The sequence below is a fragment of the Antechinus flavipes genome, chromosome 1, assembly GCF_016432865.1.
Source record: "Antechinus flavipes isolate AdamAnt ecotype Samford, QLD, Australia chromosome 1, AdamAnt_v2, whole genome shotgun sequence".
Lineage (NCBI taxonomy): Eukaryota > Metazoa > Chordata > Mammalia > Dasyuromorphia > Dasyuridae > Antechinus > Antechinus flavipes.
In genome coordinates this window covers 443193906-443212355 of record NC_067398.1, presented here as the reverse complement: position 1 = coordinate 443212355, position 18450 = coordinate 443193906, and positions in this window count along the sequence as shown.

The following is an 18450-nucleotide window of genomic DNA, read 5'->3' as shown; positions in this document are numbered from 1 at the left end:
CAAAAATGCAAATACTTTACATTCATTTCCCATTTGGTCTCTTGGTCAGAAAAAGCTGTGTTCTACTCAGTCTCTATCATGTTGATTGTGTGATCCTAGGTAAGTCAATTAACTTCATAGATTCCCTGGAAACTCTAAAGATCCAAGTTGAAGAAGAAATGACAATTTGCATTCAAATAGACATAATTCTCATAAGAAATTCTATGCACCAGTGGAATCACAGATTCAAATCCTAAAGCAAACAACAACATAAAACATCTAATCCATAAAGAAATTATTTACCAAAGTGGAGAGAAGGCTGGCTTGCAAGTAACAAAATCCTAAATTTAAGTCTTATGTTATTACTTAATCTCTCAGTTCTCCAAAAATGAACCAATAAAATATATTTATTAAATAGTTACTGTTCTCCCTGTGATGGTATAGGAATAAAGGATGAAAAGTCCTTATTCTCAAGGAAATTGCATTCTAATGGTATTATAGAAATATGGAGAGTTTAAATGCACATGAATAAATACAAAAATTTACAAAGTAGTTAGGAAAGTTTTCATGAAAATGGTATTTAACTATGTCTTAAAAGATAACAGGAACTGGAGCTAAGGAAAGAATAAATTCTAGGAATATGGGATAGGTAGTGCTTAGAGATTGGAAATGGTGATTTGTAGGAAGAACAGAGAAAAATATAGATGAGATGGATTGCAGAGGGCAGGAAAGAGAATGCTATCTTATGCAAATGGAAAAATAGGAGAGGATAGTTGTAAAGTACTTTGAAAGCTAACAGTTTACATTTTTTCTTGGAATAAGAAACCATTGGATTCTTTCAGTAGAAGAGTGACATGGAAGGATCTGACAACTCCCTAAAATTACAAGCTATCATTTACAGGGGAAAAAAGATTATTTTATATTACTGAGAAAATACACATACAAATATTTCCTATACCAATGAAATAAGGACTTTGACTCCTCCCAAACTTGACTCTATACAACATGCTGAGATATTCTGAATCCTTCCATATAATGGGAATTTTTTTCTTTTCCCAACAGAAATACTATAATCACCTCTTTCTACATTTTAGAAGGTTATTAAAAGAGTTTTTAGGTGGTGTGAGATACAATTGAAAAAAGGGAAGCTGTGAAATAGCTTCAGCATAGGTACCTAGTAATGGTAGAGAAAAAGATGGGATTGCAGTCAGAATTGAAATCCTTATAATTACTCAAAATGAATGATATGAAATTTCAAATTAGGTGGATGCTACTTCAACTTTTGGATATGCTCCGAGTCATGATTTATCATTTTACAGCTTTTTGTAACAGTTCTGTAGTGATTTCACAGAAGTGTACTTTTACCTTTTGGTTTGTGACCTTGTTGATCTCTTATAAACAGGACATAATTCATAAACTGAAAGTGGAAGAAACTGGTAATAAGATAAAATGTTGTCTACACATAAAATTCATCATAACTAATATACTTTTTCTACAGGTCTTTGTTATATAGATGTGTCTTTATGTTTTGAGAAGAAAAAGCTCACCACATTTTGGCGCCCGACTCCAGACCACAAAAACCAGGAATATACTGGACAGCAGCAGTAACGGCTGACCGACCTATGCTCACTATCTATATAAATGGCCTACCATTGGAAGGATTGGTAGACACAGGTGTGGATCGTACAGTTATTAGAGGTGCCAGCCAGCTCCAGTCTTCATGTCATTCCGGTGAAATCTCGACTTGTAGCGTCTTCCTCTGAAGAACTTCTTCGACTGGCCCATTGGCCTATTTATGCTCCTTCCAGAGAGAGGGATTATGGGTTTTCTCCCATAGTGCTCTCTAGCCCAAAGAGCTTCAAGGGAGGTATGAACTCATTGAACTCCAATGAGTAAAGGTGTGAACACAAGCCTTGTATTAATTAGTTCTACTTAGTACCTTGTTTCAGGTTCTGGCCAAAACATCTTCTTGTAAGATTAGATCAACTCTAATTAGTTAACAGTTAGTAAGGATTACAACATCTCCCCCTTTCTTTTGTTTTAAAACATAGGGGGTTTCTGAGGGGGTACACATAAATCCATCAATATGGGCCAGAACTTTGTAACAGATATACATGGTATACATAAATCCATCAATATGGGAGGCATTATACATAATTTACAAAAGCACACAGCAATATAACACAGGCTAGTGGTAATGTAACAAATAACATGAATCAACATGAAAATTTAACTACTGCAAAAGTCTCATCGACAATCTTTCATCTCAAGAAATCCAATGATTCTTGCTGGTTTTTCAGGAACTGAAAGCTGAAGATTTTAAAGTTCTTTTGACAGTCTCATTGTTAGCCATCTGATTCCTTTTCCACCTGTGGAAATATAAGCAGATCTTCTTCCCCAAGCAGTTAACCTATCTAATTCTCTTCTATTTACCACTTTTGGGATTTCTCGTCATCATCTGGTAATTACATTGGAGCTGTTTGCATTGGATATTGTCTTGTTGTCTTAAAAGGCCTGTATTCTTCCCAACTGTAATCCTGATTGCTTTTCTGTTGGTTGATGACATCAGAGTTCTGAATTTCTAAAGTCTCTCTGGGTGTAACCTCAGCTGCTATCATGCCCCACCTGTCCTTTGATTGATACTTTGGAGCTGGGCCCTGCCTCTCATTCCTCTGGGTCAATATACATTTAGAGGCCCAGTGAAAGCCTCGGTTACATTTTGGACATGGGGTTTTGGGTTTTGAGCTTTTTCTTCTCAAAACGCAGCCAGGTGATAAAAGTTCAGATCTTTTATTATCTCCAATATAGCCCGGTTAGCTTAGAGGCCAATCTCTCTGCTTGGTTCCAAGAGCTCTCTCCGAATGTTGCCAAATCCAAAGGTCTGGTCCTTCAGCCTCTGCCTCTGCTTTCTTCAGCCTCCAGCCAGTTCCAACTCTTCATGTCATTCCGGTGAAATCTCGACTTGTAGCTTCTTACTCTGAAGAACCTCTTCGACTGGCCCATTGGCCTATTTATGCTCCTTCCAGAGAGAGGGATTATGGGTTTTCTCCCATAGTGCTCTCTGGCCCAAAGAGCTTCAAGGGAGGTATGAACTCATTGAACTCCAATGAGTAAAGGTGTGAACACAAGCCTTGTATTAATTAGTTCTACTTAGTACCTTGTTTCAGGTTCTGGCCAAAACAACTTCTTGTAAGATTAGATCAACTCTAATTACTTAGCAGTTAGTAAGGATTCCAACATTTATGCTTTTTGTTTTGTCATTGTATTGTTTCCCAATAGCTTTAAATACCATGATTTTTTGAACTCATTGTGGTAAAATACTAATTGGCAAATGACAATTTACTGTGTAGTTATTTGAGTTTTGATTATACAGACATTATCCCAAAGTCATAAATGTAAAGTTGTTTATAGAAATATTCATACTTATGTTTAATGGTAGCCATCTCTAGGGTAGAAGAGGGGAAAGGAGAACAAAAAGTTTATGTAATAGTTTTATTATATATTTAAAAGGAATAGCAAGTTATACATAATAGATTTGTAGTTTTATGTGCAATCATTTTTATTATACTAGGTTATGGAAATGCTAAAAATTAAATAGAAATTAATAAAGAAACATTTATACTTTAGTTTTTTCCATATATATGCAATTATCTAAATCTAACATTTATAATTCATATAGAAAATAGCTGTTCTTATTAGGATGAAAGCAATAGTACATCTTAAAAAGCCTGTTGTTAAATATCATAGGTTACATAAATCTAGAACTATACTTGATGAGTGGAATGATCATATCATCTGGACTGCTGCTACAATCCATAATGATTATTGTGACATGCTTTGTAATCAATAAGAAAAGTGGTCTCTAGTTGTCCTACTTTCTACAACCCCCATGCTGGGGTGACAAAAATACTGTGTCCTGCTTTCTAGAGCCCCCACACTGGGGTGTTTAAAATATACTGTCTTAGTGGAGAAGTGGTGAGATGGGACTCCAGAAGATGGTGGGAAAATGAAATCCATTTATTACAAGATCTTTCCCCCTTTTATGCCCTAATACCCTAATGTAACAAAAACAACACTGGGCATGCACCAAGCATATACTGCACATGTGGGACCACATAAACAACATGCTATTGTATGTAGTTTGCTACCTGGTATCACTTCTGTCTGTATTACTCTGCCTCAATCACAACACAGGTTGTCACCACCCCCTGACTTCTCAGGAAGGCTGAGAGCTCTTAGGGGAGATGGGGAGCCCAACCAGACATTGTTAGCAGGTTCCCTCTGGACTGAGAGGTCTTATACCTCACCCAGAGTTTCCTCACTTTCTGTGACCCTATACACTCTAGGATATAATAAATGAAGACAAGGGAGAAAAAGTGACTCTGAGAAGAAAGTGGTGTCTATTTTTTATCCATCAGTCTCTAAGTTCCTTATAAATACCAAGGCAAGAGTAATTAAATTGCCTCTCTCTCTTCTACCCATTTATGTCCGTAGGTGACTTGGATTTGCAGGTATGTAGATCTTGGGCCAGAAGGAATCTAAGATTTTATTTGGTCAAATCCTTTCATTTTACTAATAAGGTAATTGGGACCCATGGAGGCCAAGAATCTTGCTCATGATCATATAGGGAAGAAATATGGAAGCCTGGATTTGGGCCAGATCTCTAACTCTAGAATTAAGGCTCTTTCCACTGTATCTTGACATTTTCTCCATTCAATCTTCCTTTTAACATTAATTTTTTGGCTATTTCTAAAACCTAGAACAATGTCTGGTACTTAACAAATATTTGTTAGGTTAGTTGAAATCAGATTTCCCAAATGTATGAATTTTCTCATTTGAAAAGTGTGAAACAGCAATAGAGTTATTTCAAGAATTCAATTCCATAGAAATTTACTAAATTCCAGAGAGTTTTCTGTGAATTAAAAGAATAAAAATGCAAAATAGTTCATGATCTTAAGGAACAGCATTCTATTGAATCATCTAATGGTTTGCAAAGCTTTAAGAATGGCTCAAGTACTTCAATTCTTCTGTATGAAAACTGTGTAGACTCTTAGTTATCTATTATATAGATTCTTAATTATATGAATAAATGTGGCCTAACCCTTACCCATACATGTAACCCAAAAGCTTAAACTACTGTATTACTTTGATATATTTGGAGCATAAAATTGTATGACTGTGAGACTCAATTGATTCTTGAAACATTTTATAGACTTGACAACAAGAAAAATGGCCTGAAAGTCATCATACTCCAAACTCTTTAGATATACTATGGTATCAAAAAGAAATAAGAAGTATTTTATTCACTAAAGCAAAAGTTAGAGAAAATCTATATGACAAAATTAAGATATGTTTGGGGAAGTACCTAGTTTTACTTCCATTTTATATAGTCTTATTTTGGATTTCAACAAATAAATGTACCACATTTCCAGGGACAAGATAGGATATACATTCATATGTGATGCAATATATAACACAACTGTGCAATAAGTTGTGGTCACCTCCTTAATTTAGTATACACATAACAACTTATTTGAGTATATAGATAATCTTTATTCCAGAGAACTGTAAAGCTCATCATACTATTTCTAGGCTATATAGACCACCCTAGCTCCTTATTCACTAATTCAAATGTTATAGTGTCTAATAAGAGCAGAACTCACTCAAAGCAAATGACTATTAGGTTCTCAAGACAAGCCACCTAGACAGTTTTTATTATCAAGTATATGAAGTTCTCATCTTTCCCCTTTCTGATTTTTCCTCTAAAAACAAAATTGATAGGTTATACTTCTGAGAAACAAAGATTTCATTATTCATTCAGTTATTTAGGAATCACTTAGCTGAAGCTTTCTGTAAAATACATGCAGACATATACAAATATTTATAGAGTAAGTAGAAGATAATTTCAGAGGGATTATGCAAGCATAGTTAATAGTAAGAACTTCCTGCAGAAGGTCAACTTTAGACTGAGTATTGAAGAAGTCACAAAAGGAGATGAGAAAAGAGAATTCCAGACATGGAAGATAACCAGTGAGGGGAAAAAAAAACATATAGCTGGATACCTTTCCTTCCCTAAGAAATTTCATAAAATTATTTGATTTAGATTTCCTAGGGTGCTTTTTCTATTTTTTTTTTATAAAGCACACTGGGTGCTGTTTTAGCTTTGATGTGTGCTGGTTGTATGGTGATATTAGATTTAGACATATTGGTATATTTGTCCTATTTGTTCCCCACTTGGCAGTTGCCTAGAAATGTTCTTAGAATCCAGTTATGCTGAGTGTTCTATAGCTTTTTATTTTCTTTCACTGATTTCAGTTTTATTAGGCCACATTGTTCAGAATCACTATTCTTCAACAGAATAGCTTACAAAAGAGTTTATATTCTAAACTAACAAACCAATGTTTCCCAGGTTGCCATGTATTTTCATCTGAAAAAAAAATCAATTATTTGCTGTTTAAGAAAGGTTATATTAGAAAATATGTACCTTGAGCATAGGAATTCTTCATTTTTGCCTTGTTTGATTAGTTGATTTCTGAGCTCTTTTTGACTATCTCATTGTGATAGCTTAGCTTAATTGCTTAATTTTTTGTAGGATGTAGTTTTAATTGTAGTCAATATATTTGCATCTTTTTCATTTTACTTTTTTGTTTTTGTTGATAGCTTGTTTGGATAATCCAGGTTGAAGCTGTGACATTTGCATGTGATCTTATCTCTACTTTAATTTGAGGTTTATGCTGATTTTCATATAAAAACATCTGATTTGGATAATAATAAAAGATCAAAAAAATCATAAACTTTTATCATGTTGTAATAATAGCTAGCAAAGTATTTTAAGTTTTGTAAATAAATGTCTCACAACAATGTTACAATAATATTACCCTCCTTTTTACAGAAGAGAAAACTGAAGCAGAGATGTGAAAATGATATGTTGATGGTAACACAGTTATAACAAGTATTAGACCTGGGATTCAAATTCAATTTATCTTCACAAGTCAAATACAAATCTTATTCTCATTGAATTAAAAAAAATTCCTGAACTATTAAACAGTTCATCTAAGCAGGTGGAGTCATTTCCTTAATCCATTAAATTTACTTAAAGAAAATATAAAGAAGATACTACTTAGTTCAATGACTGTTTCAGGACATTCATAAGTATTTTCTGCTATGTCCTTAGTTTAGACAATAGCTAAAGCCTATTAGTTTACTTTCCTACTTTGATTTATTAACTAAATTTTCAAACATCATATTATTTCAGGTAAATAATTCGGCATGACCCAAGAATTCCTTTATGATGTTCCAAGATTGTTAAAAAAAAATAGATAATGGTCTAGAAATGCTGTTATTATTTTGGCCAAAGCCAGTTATGAGAAAAAGAACACATTCTGATTCGATGACATCAGAGCAGTTCTCTTTGATGATTTCATGAAAAATTGTGTCTAGGCTCTTTTTTTCATCATGGTTTTCAGGGAGTCCAATAATCCTTAGATTATCTCTCCTAAATCTCTTTTCCAGGTCAGTTGTTTTGCCAAGTAAGTATTTTACATTATTTTCTATTTTTCTTTTTTTTTCTTTTTTTTTGGTTTTTCTTGACTGACTCTTGATGTCTCATTGAGACATTTGTTTCCATTTATTTGGTTTTGATTTTTAGGGAATTATTTTCTTCATTTACTTTTTTATTTCTTTTTGTATTTGTACAACTGAATTTTTAAATGAATTCTTTTGTTCTATGGAATTTTTTTCCATTTCACAAATTTTTTTAAAGGAGTTGTTTTCTTTTTCCATTTCACAAATTTTATTTTCCTTGGCATTGTTTTCTTTATCCATTTTGTCAAATCTATCTTTTTAATGAGTTGTAGGCCAATTATAGATTTTCCAAACTCTTTTGCAAAGTTTTCCTTTCCTTTCCCCATTCTTCTTTTAGCTCTCTTTTAAGATCCTTTTTAATTTCTTCTAGGAGATCCTTGTATGGTGGAGTTAAGGTTATATCATCCTTTGGGGCTTCATCTGGAGACAATATGCTTTTAGTCTCCTCAGCATTTGTAATTTGTTCTTCTCTTTCACCATAGAAACTATCTATAGTTAGAGTTCGCTTTCCTTTTTAAAATAATAATTTAGAATCTGCTTTTAGGGCAACGGTGATTTTCCAAGCTTCCTCAATAGGCAATAGCAAAGCAGCCACAGCTGCTCTGGGTCCATGCTGACTCACTCCAGGTGCTTTGGTGGGCGTGGCCAGGTACCATGAGATTCCTGTGCTTTGGGGTTTACTATTTTCCTTTTGTGTTTGTGTTGGATATTTTATAACTTCTCTGCTGATCTACTGGCTTGCCACTAGGGCAGATTCACCAACAATGGTGTAGATTCCTCCTAATAGAATCTCTGCAGCACAGAGTCTATACCTACCTGAGGAGACTGCCCTGTCCCATGGAGATCTCACTGGGCCTGCACAGCATGTGCTGGCCTCTGTGCTCTGCTTACCTATCTGCACCTGGCCACCTCTTGCACCCAACCAAAACAGATCTTTTCTGGCAATCTTCAAAATTATCTTCTGCTGGTAATTTGTCGCATGTGGATTCTGCCAGTCTAGCACTAATTCAGAGGCTAAATTTCATAATTAACATGAGAGTAGTAGGAGAGGTCAGAAAAAAATGTGTCCTCTCTGCCATCTTGTCTCCCCCTATACTCCACCTCCCCCACCAATTAGATGCATTTCTACTCTTTCTGCTTCCTTTTATGGAAATCTTTTTGTTTTTTTTTTTTTTTTTTCTGAAACAGGAGGGACATTTCTTTCTCTTTATCCAAATCATTTAGTTCAAAGATGAAACAAGTTCATCCTGAGTTTCCTCTTCCAAATCTAAGAAAAATTTCCTAGGAAATGGTTGTACCTGGTGTTAAATGGAAGGTTCAAATTATTGAGGTCTTCCCTATTGAGAATTCTTCAAGGATATACTTATATAGACTTTGGGATTAGGGCCTATCCTGTCCCACTTTCACTTAAAACACATTTGGAATAAAATTTGAAGAAAACTTAAACTTAAAATCATGCAAATTTTGGTATTAATCAATTGGTGTACATTTGGATTTTATATAATTACATGTCTGTAGTTTGTCACATTGTTGCCATACTAGTTTTTGCTAGATAATGCTATATATATATATATATATGTAGATAGATAGATAATATGATGGCCCATAAGTATAACAGAGAAAAAAATGTCATTGAGGTATATTTGTTTTCTTGAATAAATATTTTTTTCCTTGAGTGACAAAATTTCACAGTCTATGATATGCTAAGCTTGGAGAAGAAAAGGTTAGGCCAAACATGACAATTGTCTTCAAAGGGTGAAAGTGGCATTTGATTTAAAGTATTTGATCCCAGAAGACAGAACCAGATAGCAAGTTGCAATGGAACAAAATTAGGTTTGATATCAAGAAAAGCTTTCTAACATATTAGAATTTACCACACTAGAATGTGCTACCTCAATAAGTGCAGGAAAAGGAGATGGCTTTCATTAATAGTGTTCACATCCAGTCTGTTTAATCATTGCTTGGTGTATCAGAATAGGGATTCTTTTTTTAATTGCTTTGAACTATATAGTAGCTAAGTTCCCTTCTAACTGTAAAAATCGATAAGTTTGTTATTTTGAGAAGGTGAAGAGAATGTCAGGTATCAAATGGCTCCAATAAAATTTACCTTAGGGTTTTTTTCCCCTTTAGTTACTTTCTCATTGTCATATTTACATAATAACTGAAAGCCCTTAGGAAAGCAGGTTTTATAATTTTGGAAATGATTTGGTTTTGTCATAGGTGACATTACTAGCCTCTTACTCAGCTGTTCTGCTCTCTTTCATTCTTTTTCTTTGCATTCCTAATTAAATTCTCCAGAGATGTTCTCAAAACAGATACTCTTAGACAATTATTTTGCATAAAATCACTTGGGTCTTTTTGGATACTGAAATACAAGAGGAAATGAATGTGACTATGATTATAAAACATGTTTCAGACTTCCCATTAGAAATGGGTGCTGTGTCCTGTTGTTTCTATATTTTATATCACCAATCTTCATTTTGACAATTTGCAATCTATCTTTAAGAATTATCAATAAGTTGTATATTCAGAATCATTGATAATCTCAAGTGTTTCAAACACTGATTCTAAATTGTTTGCTTGATCTTCCTGCTGCATTTATTAAGGCTTGTTAATATTATTCTTATTGTGCAATTCATAAATCCTTTCTCAAACATTGCTTTCCTAATAAGCTGCATACATATTGTTCCTATCAGCAAAAAAATGGAGATAATCAAAATTACTATTGCATTTGAACAAAATTTCCTTCATCCTCTCTCTTCCTTTTATGCTCATTATCATTCTTTTAATTAACTGAACCTCTGTTGACTCCATTTTTGTACTAACAACCCTGCTGAATTTTAACCTCTCTGTTTGTGTCAGAAGAGCCAAAATACTCTTGGTTTCATGTTTTGCTTTCCCAAACATTTCTGTGCTGTGTGAGTATACCACAACTCAAAAACCTTTTGTTTTAAATTCATGCTTGTATATTATCTTTTTCTAATTATCTTTTTCTAATCATTATTACCATCACCTACTAATCTGAATAATCTTATCATTTTTCCATTACTGTAATACCTAACTCATCCTATGTTTCAATTTTTCCACTGTTCTCATGACAAAAACCTTCAACACTTTTATCAGTAAGCATTATAATACCATAACCTCTTGTAATCAATATTTCTCAACTCCTATAACTTTTATCTTCATTATACTTCAGTTACCCACTGGTGTAATAAACATCAAACTTTCATATTACTGAAAACTATACCTTTCCTTTGCTTTATTGTTTTTCCATGTTTTCTTTTTTAGTAAAATTATCCATTCTTTTTAAAATAGTTTTTTATTTTCAAAATAACTACAAAGATAGTTTCAACATTCACCCTTGCAAAACTTTGTGTTACAAATTTTTCTCTCTCCTTTCTTCCCACACCCTTCTACTAGAAAGGAAGTGATCCAATATAGGTTAAATATTTGGAAATCGCACTAGAAAAATCAGCTCAAAAAGGAAAAAAAAATGAGAAAGAAAAAAAGCAAGCAAACAACAACAAAAAGAATGAAATATTATGTTGTGATCACATTTATTCCTCATAGTCCTCTTTCTGGATGCAGATTAGCCTGAATCAATCACTTCAATGTTGAAAAGAACCATGTTAATCACAGTTAATCATCACATAAGAATTATCCATTCCTAGAATTCCCAAATTCCAAAATCTGTGTCCAAAGATCTAGTTCTATATGTATAAAATGACTTTTCTGTATCTAAAGTCTTCCCTTATGTTACAAATTTAATGTGTCTAAAAGAGACACTAATAACCCAGAATAGGTTGTTATTCCTGCTAAGCTCTCAATTTTACTGATCCTTCAAGCTTTAGCCTAAGAGTACATACATGACAGAAAAAAAAAAAAAAACATTCTTAGCTAATTGTATGCAATAACAATTCCACCTTAAAGCCAGACTCAGGAATAATCAGGTAGGTTCTTATTCAAGGAAACACCACTGGGAAACTGAGTCAGGGCATATCTTAAGCAGAGGCCAAGGCTGTCTTCTCAACTCTTGTCCTGGTACTAATTTCTACCTTTAGCAATTCAAGTTCACATTCCTCTGAGTAACATGTGGCATATTTCTTTCAGATAGTGGATTACTGGCTTGATGATACATCAGACAATCATACCTGAATTCAAAATTCGAAAAACATTAGCTACAGTCTCAAGAGATTTTATCTCAAATAGCAAGTTTCATTCATCAAAGTTTCAGGTAAATTTAGCTTTTAAGGATTATATATTCTAAATAAGTAATATTATAATCATCCTAGAAAGTTCACAGATTATCTTCCTTTCTAAGTAAATTGCTTCCAATTCAACTTTACACAAATCTTTTTTACTTTAAGATGCTCAATAACCAATCTATATTAAAACATGTTCAAAGGGAAAAAGACATAGACTACTGGTCTCCAAATCTCCGTAAACAATGGAAACAACTTTAAAATGACTCAATACAACCAATTAAAACTCACATGGAATATAGAATATATTATCCTAATTTCCCATTAAAGAACCCTATCAGAATTTACACTAACCATTTCTTCATCCTAAAAAAAATGTTAATTAAACTTCCTCCAATCAAGGAGTCTCTATAAACTTTTCTGGAAATATCAATAACAGGTACAACGATTTTAGAGAAAAGTTGGATTCAGGAGACAAATTATAACTCCCTAACTGGCAGACATATTTCTGTGAGTGCCTAGCATTCTTTTTGTGTTTATTCTTCTTGATCTTAACTGAATATCTAGAAATAGGATTTATTAAGTGAAACCATTTGAGTTCCAGAAGGTTCAAACAGCCATCAAAAGGTATATCAGTAACCATAAGCAATTGTCCTGAGTCAGTAACAACAAGCCACAAAATCTAAGGAGGCCAGTACAATATCTCATTGATTTTCTTGATCCAGTTCAGTAATCTCTGACAAGATACCACCCTGGAAGAGACCAGTTTATCTGAGCAAATCACAAACAAATTTAGTAGAAACTCTTAGAAGAAAGACATATACTCCCAAAGGCCAGGAAGCAGGAAATATTGCTCAACCCTATGTGTTTCTCTCATGTGTCCTCACAAATTTTATTTATGTTTGAACCCAATCTCCTGAGAGTCCATTTGGATCATGAGGAGACTATGACTCTTATCGGAAAATGTTTTTGTAACTTCTATCATATAAATATGTAGTTGTTGTAGTATACGTATACATACATATATACACACACACACACACATATACCCATACATATATACATACACAAGTACTTCAACATTCACATTAGTAATCTTTACAATATCATGACCTCATGCAATCAGTTTAACTTCTCAACTTCTATAATTTTTATTTACATTACATTTCAGTTGCTCACTATTGTGGTTACACCTCAGACTTTTATATTACTCAACTGCCAAGTCTTATATGTTTGTGACTGTAGTTCTTGAATTCTTTCTGTCTGGTTGCTTGCAGAATTTTTTCTCTTTATTTGAACTTAAAGCTTTATATTTTTGGCTTTGTCAGTCCTGTGATTTTTCATTTGGGGGTTTCTTTAAAGAGCTTAGTGAATTTCTCTTGTCTGTTTTACCTTCCTAATCCCCTTCTGATTATTTCTATAAATTTTCTTTACCTGTTTTATTGATGCTCATTTATTTTGCCTTTTTTTTAAAAACACAGCTTTTAAAATTACTTTTAACTCTCTTATTCAGTTATGAAGCTTTCCAGAAAAAAAAATATAAATATGTTACAATTAAAACTTATTTCTGAAATTTATATGGTTTTCTTTTTTCTTTTCAAATTTTTTTTATTATTTTGGAGCGACAAGTATATATATACATATATTCACACATAGCACACATATATGTATATATGTGCATAGAATATACACATATACACACAAATGTATATTTGCATACATATGTGTATTACATGTGTGCAATATATATGTATGTATGAATAAACATATGTATGCAAATATCCTTTTGTAAAAATTCATTTATGTTATTTGGTTGATTGGCATTGGAAAGGTCCCAAGTGAATAATTCATACTAGACAGAGAATATTGGTTGGCATCTCTTAGACAAGAATATTGAGATGTCAGACACTCAGGATTATCTGATGATAAAGCCCTGAGGAAAGAGCAGTTAGTTATCTTTGTGAATATAATGCACTAATACAAATGTGATTTGGCAAAGAACTCTATATGGAACATTACAATATTTCAATAGAACATCTGAAACTTGAAAACTTGTGAAGAAAATGGTGGTAAATTAAGTTATGAAAATAGTAAGAGCAACAGTAAAAACAATCTTTTTGTTTTGTTTTGTTTAAGTAATGAAATTCTGATGTTAGAACTTCAGAAGTTCCTTTTGGGGACTATTGCAAATTCAGGGGTGGGAAGATGATATATTTGGTTTATTTTTAAGGGAATTTATGTAGACAGAAGGTCTACCAATGAATTGTGAGGGTTTCAGCGTTACCATGGTTGAAATTTGCTCATAAGTGGTTCGTTATAAGACTCTTTCCTATATCTGTGCTCCTTAAATTTGTTATAGACAACCCAAGGCATTAACTGTCAGAATATTTTTAGATGGTTGGCTTCTATTTCCTATAATTTTGAAATAGCTATGTTTTCCTGGAATTCTGGCTCAACTTAAGAGAGAGAATCTGTTTTCCAGATTTTAGTGACATCATAATACTTTCTAAAACAACACCTTAAAAATGCATTTTTAGAAACAGTTTATTTAGTGTAATGAAAAACAAGGGAACACAAGCTTGGCATTTAAAAGCACTTCTAACATATAAAAGGGAATTATTATATTACATAAATATTTTTAAAACACAGCTTTTAAAAATTACTTTTCACTCTCTTACTCACAAAGCTTTCCAGAAAAAAATATAAATATATTATAATTAAAACTTATTTCTGAAATTTATATGTAGAATTTTTTCTTTTTCAATTTTTTTTCTTATTTTGAATAGACAACATGAATATTTTCATATAGAAGGAGAAATAGAAAAAAAGAGGATTACATATAAACCTATAATTCTCATTTAGTGTATTTTGGTTTATCTATGTCTATTTTAATAGACTCATAACAGATATATCTATATGTTTATGAGATATGATATATAGCCTGTTAAACATGATAGTTGTAAAACTGTGTCTCTTGTCTGTATTACCCTCCAAACCCCATTCTGGTTACTTCTATAAATTTTCTTTAGTTGCTTTATTGATACTCATTTCTGTTTTGCCTTTTTTGGGGGCATCACTAATACTAGGCAGCACTTTCTTATCAGCAATACTAACTCCTTTTTGCTAAAACATCCTTTCTTATTAATTTATATAATCAAATCAAACACATCCACACACTGGCTATATCTAAATATAGCTATCTCATTCTATACTTATAGTCCATAACTTTTGTTTTTGGTTAAAAGAGGAAAGCATATTACAGCTTAGGTCATTTGAAATCATATTTCATCACATTGCTTAGAATTCTTAAGTTTTTCAAAATGACTTTCTTTATAATGTTATAGTCATTGTACAGATTGTCATACTACTTCTGCTCACCAACTTGTACAAATGTTCCCAGATTTCTCTGAATCAATTCCATTCAACATTTCTTTATGTTACCTCTTTGTTTGGGGTAGGAGGATGATACTTCATTTTTTTCTCTAGTGTGGCCTGAATAAGAAAAACTGTGGATTAAAATCCCTGAAAATGCTTAATTGTGGAAGGTCCTCTAGAAGTTTAAGAGAACTTTGCCAGCATGAAATTAATACATGATAAGACTTGAATTCTCCCATTTTCTGATAATAGATATTATTTTTCATTAAAAGACAGTAATTATGACCTTGGGACATATCTTGATATAGCTCTGTGATTCTTAAAGATATTGGCATTTTGAAGTGATATTTATCTCTGCTACCTCTATTAGAATATTGCTAATAAACATTTACTCCCTATTAGTTATTCAAAAATTTTAATCTTTCTGTGTTTCTTTTTCCTTCTGTGTTTATAATTATGAGCTTCAATCTGCCACTGGTCTTTTCCTCAGGAATATTTAATGTATTTTATTCCACAATAATCTATTCTTGCTCCAAGTAGCATAACAATCAATTCTTAAAGATAAAAAAGTTTTGGCTGCATGTCTTTATCTTTTGTTTTTTGGAATATGGCATTCTAAGCTTTTCTCTCATTTAAATATTTGCCACCAAATCTTGTGTGCTCATGACTGTGGTTCTTGAATTCTTTTTGTCATGCAGTCATATGAGCCAACAACAACAAAAAGAATGAAAATACTATGTTGTGAACTACACTCAGTGCCCATAGTCCTCTCTCTGGGTGCAAATGGCTCTTTTCATCACAAGATCATTGGAACTGGTCTGAATCATCTCATTGTTGAAGAGAGCCACATCATCAAAATTGATCATTGTATAATCTTGTGGTTGCCATATATAATGATCTTCTGGTTCTGCTCATTTCACTTAGCATGAGTTCATGTAAGTCTTTCCAGGCCTCTTTGCAATCATTTGATCCTCACAAGAATCCTGGAAGATATATGCTATCATTATTCCCATTTTATAGATAAGCAAAGTGAAACAAAAAGAAGTTAGGTGACTTATCCAGGGTAACTCAGCTGGTAAACATGTAAGATTGGAAATGAATTCATGTCTTCCTAACTCCAGGTCCTGTTCTTTATACACTCTGCTACCTAGGTTCCTCATACTGGTTGGTATGCTTTCACACATTTGGAGGGGAGGCAGAAGATGATCTGACCTGTTTTTTGGAATTGCTATAGGCTTCCCTGGTTTGTCTTATTGTTTGAGATTTTCTGGCATTTTAATTGGTGAGAAAACAAGGTATAAGCAATTGATCTGTAAGTCAATAAAGTAAGGACTGTGGCAAATTCTAGGAATACAAAAAGAAGCCCAACACGGTCTGTTAGATCTATTTCCACTCTTGAGCATTATAATTAATTGAGGGAGAGAAAAAAATAAAAAAAAATAAAAAAAGATTAAACATTGATTCAAAACCCTTGGATAGTGCAGAAAAAGCTAAAGGAAATTGCTTTTACAATTTTGAAGATGGAGTGACAATCTCTGCACTGATGACTCTTCCTAAGAATAAAACCTAAGCTTGAAGGCCCTTGTCTCTTCTAACTTATAAATGTAATAAGGAAATAAAAAAAATTGACACCATCTTTTTGTGATGTAAGTTTATAATTTAACTCTTAAGACATCTAAGGCAGTATTGCAGCAAGCCACATTGTTTTTGTAAACCTTGACTCAGAATTTGTTCACTACTTCATTTGTGGGGATTTCTTGCTTTTATGATGTGAATTTGAAATTGTGTGGTATGATTGTCAAAATTCTAAGGAGTTGAGGAAAGTGAAAAATCCAGAGTTAATGATTGAAACATTTAGTTTGAAATAGTAGTTCTCCAGTAAATGATTAGAAAGAATGATCAAAATTCTCTCAAAATGCTCTCATAAGTGGAAAGAAGAGTGACAGTTTGCAATGCATAAATAATGATATTTGTATTTCTGCTGTGACCAAGTGACTACTAATTGTGCTCAAAGTGCCACTCTTTTCTTTAGTTAAAAACAGTGCATAAAAGATGCTAGAAGAATATGATTATCTGGGAAAATAAAATTGTCAATTAATCAAAAAATAAAATATTCAGTGGACAAATCAAATAAGAAAGATGATCAGAAAAGGTAGAAGGCCTAGATAGTAGGAGTGAAGCAGGAGGACCACTTTATACTTGAAGTTAATCATCACATATTTGACTCTTCCTGAAGAGGAAGCAATAGTTTCTACTATGAAGAATAGCAATGTGGATCCATAAGAGTTTTCTGTTGAGATATCATGAATGAATGGAAAATATTTTGCAAAGCACTGGATATACAACTACAAAAGAAAAAAGAAAATCAACATTATTAAGGAGTTTAAATTCTAATAGGAAGAGAAAACATATAAAGGAGTGAAGGCCATGGAGGAATACTTGAATATGAAAAACTATTAAAAGAAGAGGTGTAGAAAAATAAACTGAAACATCTTTTTTAAGTCTGATAACATAATTATGTTCAAGAACTCGAAAAGGGGATGATTTTGACTGGTAAGGAAGAAATAACATCAAGAATGATTAGAAATAGACTTACACGTAGTACATCACTGCCAATCAGAGTGGTGAGATTTCTATGAGAGGAATTCTGGGCACAGAAGGGTTAATTCCTCCATATCTTGGTTTATGGTTTGGTCAGAATCCAATGGGAAGTGAAATAAAACATCAGAGGAAGAAAAGAAAAATAATGGTTGTTCATGATTCCTTCCTGAGGGTGGTTGGGGGTAATTCTTTGTTAACTTGCTGAAAACAGTCGGGAGTTCTGCTTTCTTCCTGGAATATGATTTTCATACTCAAAATGATATTATTTGAAGAAATAAAGAAACCTTACTTTCTTGTGAAATATTGTGCAAGGAAATGAAGACTTTAATGATACAGGTGGCAATTTAATTACTGTTTCCAAAGTCCTTCCCAAATAGAAAGGACAAATTTAGGAACTGAACTGCTAACTAAGAAAAGGTTATCTGATAATAAGATTTATATTTTGGGGCATGATTTTATTTTGAATAAAATAAATGTTGGTAGATTCCTGCCCAGTGAACAAATGAGGTTACCTAGATTTTTAAAGATCACAGTCTGATTTTTCAGGAAGTGATTGAACAAGATCAAGTAGGGAGAAAGCTACAATGCATCCCAAATTAGATAGGAGGAACTCCCAAGTAGCTACAATATAGGAAGTACACTAGTGGAAGACAGTATCTTAAAGTTCACCAGCAACAAAATCTAAACAAGAAACAAGGAATAAAAC